The sequence below is a fragment of the Bison bison genome, unplaced genomic scaffold (assembly GCF_000754665.1).
Source record: "Bison bison bison isolate TAMUID 2011002044 unplaced genomic scaffold, Bison_UMD1.0 scf7180017864035, whole genome shotgun sequence".
NCBI classification, from domain to species: Eukaryota; Metazoa; Chordata; class Mammalia; order Artiodactyla; family Bovidae; genus Bison; species Bison bison.
The window spans coordinates 3942029-3948536 of record NW_011494607.1 but is presented as its reverse complement, the minus strand read 5'-3'; the positions used below and the strand labels follow the sequence as shown (position 1 = coordinate 3948536).

General features: G+C 41.9%; 1 protein-coding gene across 1 annotated transcript in view; it reads right to left on the bottom strand.

The window, feature by feature from the left end:
* The window catches only part of MRAP2 (melanocortin 2 receptor accessory protein 2), a 105601-nt gene extending 99758 nt beyond the window's left edge, over positions 1-5843 (bottom strand). Inside the window, exon 1 of the mRNA XM_010834659.1 lies at positions 5628-5843. The gene's annotated coding sequence lies outside the window, so the exon portion shown is untranslated. The remainder of the gene's footprint in view (positions 1-5627) is intronic.
* Between the last annotated feature and the right edge of the window lie 665 nt (positions 5844-6508).

The window sequence follows — 6508 nt, the reverse complement described above, 5'->3', positions numbered from 1 at the left end:
AGGACCCCTTTAAGAAGCCTTGGTTTTAGAAATGGGTCTCTTACATGTCAGAAAAATACATTTTATCAAAATATTTCAATCAGGAAATTCCATCTCGGGCTCATATTTTACATCCAAAGTCTTGTTCAAACACCTGAGTCTCTATGAAATCACTTTATTTATCATAACTGAGTAAATTATTCATAATTATAATACATGATCATATCATTTATGAGGAAATTGAATCAAACAGAAGCCTACGCCCTCTTTCAGTCCAATTATATACTGACTCTACTCAAAACAAGTGGAAACAAACTCCTCTAAGGTCAGCTGAGTTGGTCTGGATGTCCCATTCCATCACTGGGACCTCGGGCAAGTACTCATCCTCATTAAACCTCTGTTTCCTCCCCTCATAAAAAAGAAATAATTTTTAAAAAAGAAATAATAGTAACAACATACCTTAAAGTGTTTCAAATTAGAAATGGGTTGCACATAGTACCTGGCATATAGTAAATTCTCAACAAGTTGTGCGCTTTTTTTTTTTCCCCCCTAAATCATAGTTCCACCTGTTTACCAGCATTTCCCTTGCCTTATTGTGGTTTCCTCATCTGGAGCACCTGTGCCCTCCCCTCAACCTTACCCTGATAGGCAAACTTATCTTGGTCCTTAAATATCAATACCAGTATCAACTCCCCTGAGAAAACTTCCTGATTTCCAACTTTTCTAGGCCAGTTAGTCATCCTTGAATGTTCTGCATAACTCTCTCACTACCCTTACTATACTGCTATGTAATATTTACTTACTTATCTATCTCCCCCACATTAGTGTAAATTCCTTGTAAAGAGAAACTGTGTCTTCATCTGTGATATCATAGTATCTTTATTTCTAAAAACACTGGTGTCTTTCCCATACCTGCATTTAGAAGGGAAATAAAAACAAAAGCTCTTAAAATGCTTTTATTCAGATGGCTGAAACGAAACACTCTAGGTGTTAATGATATTTTGATGAGGAACTCAAGGGGAGATTTCCTATTAAGAGTGTTAATCGGTCAGTTGTGTCCAACTCTTTGCAACCCCATGGGCGGTAACTTGCCAGGCTCCTCTGTCCATGGAATTCTCCAGGGAAGAATACTGGAGTGGGTAGGCATTCCCTTCTCCAGGGGATCTTCCTGACTCAGGGATTGAATGCAAGTCTCCTTCATTGCAGGTAGATTCTTTACCATCTGACCCACCAGGTAAGGCCTAATATGGCAAATATTTAAAATTTTCTTAGTCCTGAGTTAGTCATTACTCTTCTTAAAAAATAAAATAGTGGTACTTATAAAAAATTAATCAAAAGAATCTTAGGTTTTGAATCTAAAGTCTACTTTGCCATATAAGTAAAACAAAATATACCTCTTCCAGAAGCAAATTCAAGTACAATATCGACAATATCCACAATGTATGTTCAAAATGTTCCAAGTTCACAATAATACCTCAACAAATCTATAGATGAATTAAGAATGAGTAAGAGACCCTCTGTTTTAGATGAAGTCAAAGTTTAGGGAAAAGGTTAAAAGGTTTCAGTGATGAGTGTCTGTCAGAAGATTGTTTTTACTTCTCTGATGAACTGTGTTTAGAGTAATGCTGCTTTGAGAACTGGACTAGGAATATGTAAAAATCCTCAATATTTCCTTCAACTCCCTCTTTACACACAAATATTTCATCAAGATTAACTTAATCCCTTACATGTGGAATCTAAAAAGAAATGATACAAATGAATTTACTTACAAAACAGAAAAAGACTCACAGACTTAGAAAATGAACTCATGGTTGCCAGTGGGAAGGCACAGTTACGGACTTTGGGAAGGTCATGCACACACTGCTATATTTAAAATGGATAACCAACAAAAACCTATTGTGTAGCACATGGAACTCTGTTCAGTGTTATGTGCCAGCCTGAATGGGAGGCGTGCTTGGGGGAGAATGGATACGTGTATATGTATATGTATGGCTGAGTCCCTTCACTGTTCACCTGAAACTATCACAGTATTGTTAATCAGCTATACCCCAATACAAACTGCTTTTGGTGTTAGAAAAAAAAAAAGAGTAACGTAATTAACAAAATTATTTTTCAAGATGGAAAACATCACTGTAGAAAGTGAAGCAATCATTTTTTGAAAGTTACATTCAAGCACTCAATTAGAATGAGAATAACACTTTGCTAATTAAGTTGGAGGCAATCTTACACTGGCTTCTCAGGTAGCTCAGAGGTAAAGAATACTGCCAATAGAGAGGATGCAAGACATGCGGGTTTGATCCCTAGGTTGGGAAGATCCCCTGGAGTAGGAAGTGGCAATCCACTCCAATATTCTTGCCTGAGACATTCCAAGGACAGAGTCTGGTTATAGTCCTTGGGGTCTCAAAGACTCAGACACGACAAGCATGCATGCAAATACAACCTTATACCAGGAGTCTGAAAGACTCAGACTCTTACTCTCTATGCTTTTGGTGCAGGACAGTATATCCAGATTTGTTATTGATGGAATCTGAAGAGGTACTTGGAGAAGGCAATGGCACCCCACTCCAGTACTCTTGCCTGGAAAATCCCATGGATGGAGGAGCCTGGTAGGCTGCAGTCCATGGGGTCACTAAGAGTCAGACACGACTGAGCGACTTCACTTTCACTTTTTCACTTTCATGCATTGGAGAAGGAAATGGCAACCCACTCCAGTGTTCTTGCCTGGAGAATCCCAGGGATGGGGGAGCCTGGTGGGCTGACGTCTATGGGGTCACACAGAGTTGGACACGATTGAAGTGACTTAGCAGCAGTAGCAGAATAGGTACTCACCTTCAAAAGCCAAGAAGATCAGATCAGTCACTCAGTCATGTCCAACTCTTTGCGACCCCATGAATTGCAGCACGCCAGGACTCCCTGTCCATCACCAACTCCTGGAGTTCACTCAGACTCACATCCACTGAGTCAGTGACGCCACCCAGCCATCTCATCCTCTGTCGTCCCCTTCTCCTCTTGCCCCCAATCCCTTCCAGCATCAGAGTCTTTTCCAATGAGTCAACTCTTTGCATGAGGTGGCCAAAGTACTGGAGTTTCAGCTTTAGCATCATTCCTTCCAAAGAAATCCCAGGGCTGATCTCCTTCAGAATGGACTGGTTGGATCTCCCTGCAGTCCAAGGGACTCTCAAGAGTCTTCTCCAACACCACAGTTCAAAAGCATCAATTCTTCGGCACTCAGCCTTCTTCACAGTCCAACTCTCACATCCATACATGACCACAGGAAAAACCATAGCCTTGACTACCCGGACCTTTGTTGGCAAAGTAATGTCTCTGCTTTTGAATATGCTATCTAGGTTGGTCATAACTTTCCTTCCAAGGAGTAAGCATCTTTTAATTTCATGGCTGCAGTCACCATCTGCAGTGATTTTGGAGCCCAGAAAAATAAAGTCTGACACTGTTTCCACTGTTTCTCCATCTATTTCCCATGAAGTGATAGGACTGGATGCCATGATCTTTGTTTTCTGAATGTTGAGCTTTAAGCCAACTTTTTCACTCTCCACTTTCACTTTCATCAAGAGGCTTTTTAGTTCCTCTTCACTTTCTGCCATAAGGGTTGTGTCATCTGCATATCTGAGGTTTTTGATATTTCTCCCGGCAAACTTGATTCCAGCTTGTGTTTCTTCCAGTCTAGCGTTTCTCATGATGTATAGAAGTTAAATAAACAGGGTGACAATATACAGCCTTGATGAACTCCTTTTCCTATTTGGAACCAGTCTGTTGTTCCATGTCCAGTTCTAACTGTTGCTTCCTGACCTGCATACAAATTTCTCAAGAGGCAGTCAGGTGGTCTGGTATTCCCATCTCTTTCAGAATTTCCCACAGTTTCTTGTGATCCACACAAAGGCTTTGACATAGTCAATAAAGCAGAAATAGATGTTTTTCTGGGACTCTCTTGCTTTTTCCATGATCCAGTGGATGTTGGCAATTTGATCTCTGGTTCCTCTGCCTTTTCTAAAACCAGCTTGAACATCTGGAAGTTCACGGTTCATGTATTGCTGAAGCCTGGCTTGGAGAATTTTGAGCATTACTTTACTAGCGTGTGAGATGAGTGCAACTGTGCAGTAGTTTGAGCATTCTTTGGCATTGCCTTTCTTTGGGATTGGAATGAAAACTGACATTTTCCAGTCCTGTGGCCACTGCTGAGTTTTCCAAACTTGCTGGCATATTGAGTGCAGCACTTTCACAGCATCATCTTTCAGGATTTGAAATAGCTCAACTGGAATTCCATCACCTCCACTAGCTTTGTTCGTAGTGATGCTTTCTAAGGCCACTTGACTTCACATTCCAGGATGTCTGGCTCTAGGTCAGTGATCACACCATTGTGATTATCTGGGTCGTGAAGATCTTTTTTGTACAGTTCTTCTGTGTATTCTTGCCATCTCTTCTTAATATCTTCTGCTTCTGTTAGGTCTATACCATTTCTGTCCTTTATCGAGCCCATCTTTGCATGAAATGTTCCTTTGGTAAAAAGCCAAGAAACCAGGTTTCAAACCAAAAGTATGCACAAACCTATAATAACTCATATAGTTTTAAATAGAAGCAGAGGGAAAAAAAGATTTTTTATTTATTAGTACTCCCTTATTTTCTAAGGAAGAAGGATTCTGGTAAGTGAAGGATTCCACCATAGGGAAGAGGTAAAATGGGCTGAGCTCTGTAATATAACCAGCTGCCCAAGCAGCCTCCTTTAAAATGTTCATTTCTCACCAATGCTCAAGGGAGGGGCATTTTATTGGAGAATGAGGACTGTCTGACTTCTGCTCCCAGAAAGTCATGGAGTGAGGACAATAGATTTCCCAGGACCCAGCCACATGTGTCTCACACAATTATTTTCGTCTTTTGGTTGGATTCAAAACCCCAAGTGGAGCAACTAATTTTATCACTGAGAGAACTGAAAGAAAAGATAAACTAACCCCAACCAATGTAGGGGTTAACATACATCCTGCTGTGATTTGCTCCTGGTAGCTGATCAAAAATAGTGATGTTACTTGGAATCAATAACAAACTTCAGAAATGTAGCTGAATGTACCATGAAGTCACAGTCTCAACTGGAACAGCTATGCTGACAGAGCTGTAAATATTTCCCTTCAAAGCCACAACAGTCCAATATAGGGTGTCTCTGTAGCAAGCCCTCCCTCCTGGCTGATGAAATCAGTCGCCATGGTAACAGGTGAATGAAGCAAGAGGCAGAAAATCATTTTCCATCCCCAGCACAGTTCCTTCCCCTTTTACAAAATAACTCCAACACTCCGACAAAGTAACAAACAAAAAAAACCCCTGTTAACACTCCAGAATTCACAGATAAAGTCTCCTCCCTTGCTCCACTCAACCCATCTTCCTACACCACCCCATCACCTAATCCATACCGAAAATACTTTTTTTTTTTAATTGAACTCTACCCTCACTACAACCCTCCCTTATCTTTGGATTGATTTTATAGTGTCAATTCATAGTTCTTCCCAAATGTTCACAGGCAGCCAGGAGCCAGGACAGACCCAGGAATGGCCCCAGTTTCTAGTTCATCCACCCTCCAAGTCCATTTACAAATACCTCCCCTGTGAAGGTGCATGCATCCCCTTCCCTCCCAAATGACCTACCTTCCCAAGATCCTCATTTCATCTCAAGGTGGGGCCATTTTCCCCCATGCCCAGACTTCTCATGCTGGTCCCAGACGTGTCACTTCTGGTCTTCAGGCCCCACCAGCTGCTACATTCTTCAGATACTTTGTTGTTTTGCTGGACTTCATCCCTTCCTCCACCCTCCCCAGCAACTTCCCAAACTTCACTGACTTACACCTCCCATGCTAACCTATCTCTTGGCATCAGTTTCTTTCTCTCTGACCTGTTTCCTAACCCTTGTATTGTAATGTTAGAAGTCCAGAAACACTTTTCTTAGCTGCAAAGTACCAGAGACATCCTTGAAGAGCCAGACCTCCCTTGTTGAGGAAATGATCTGAATCAGAATCAGCTGCTTTTGGTTAGGAAGGGCCTGAAAGTGGGTGGGACTGTTGCAGGTGAGGTGAGGGGAAGAGCTTGTTACTCAGAGGAGGAAGGATGGGGATGCCAGCGAGATGACAGAGGCTTTGCACCCTGCTGCTGCTGCTGCTAAGTCGCTTCAGTTGTGTCCGACTCTGTGCGACCCCATAGACGGCAGCCCACCAGGCTCCCCCATCCCTGGGATTCTAGGGCTCCCAAAACTTTAGGGAATGATCAAAGTTACAAAACACCTGGTCAAAATAGATTTTGGTTTTGTTTATTTTGTGGGGTTGGTATGTGTGTGTGGCAAACTGAGGAAGGTGCTTTGCTTATCATCCTAGTTGACATGACAGGACTTAGGCAGGCACTTTGTATCCCTGAGGCAGACACAGAGCTGAGGACAAAACGATGAATATATGACTTGTAAGAAATTCTCAAAACCATAGAAGGGCTCTGAATTCTCATTTGTCATGTTTGACTCTCTGAGGCCCTGGCTGAAGCCT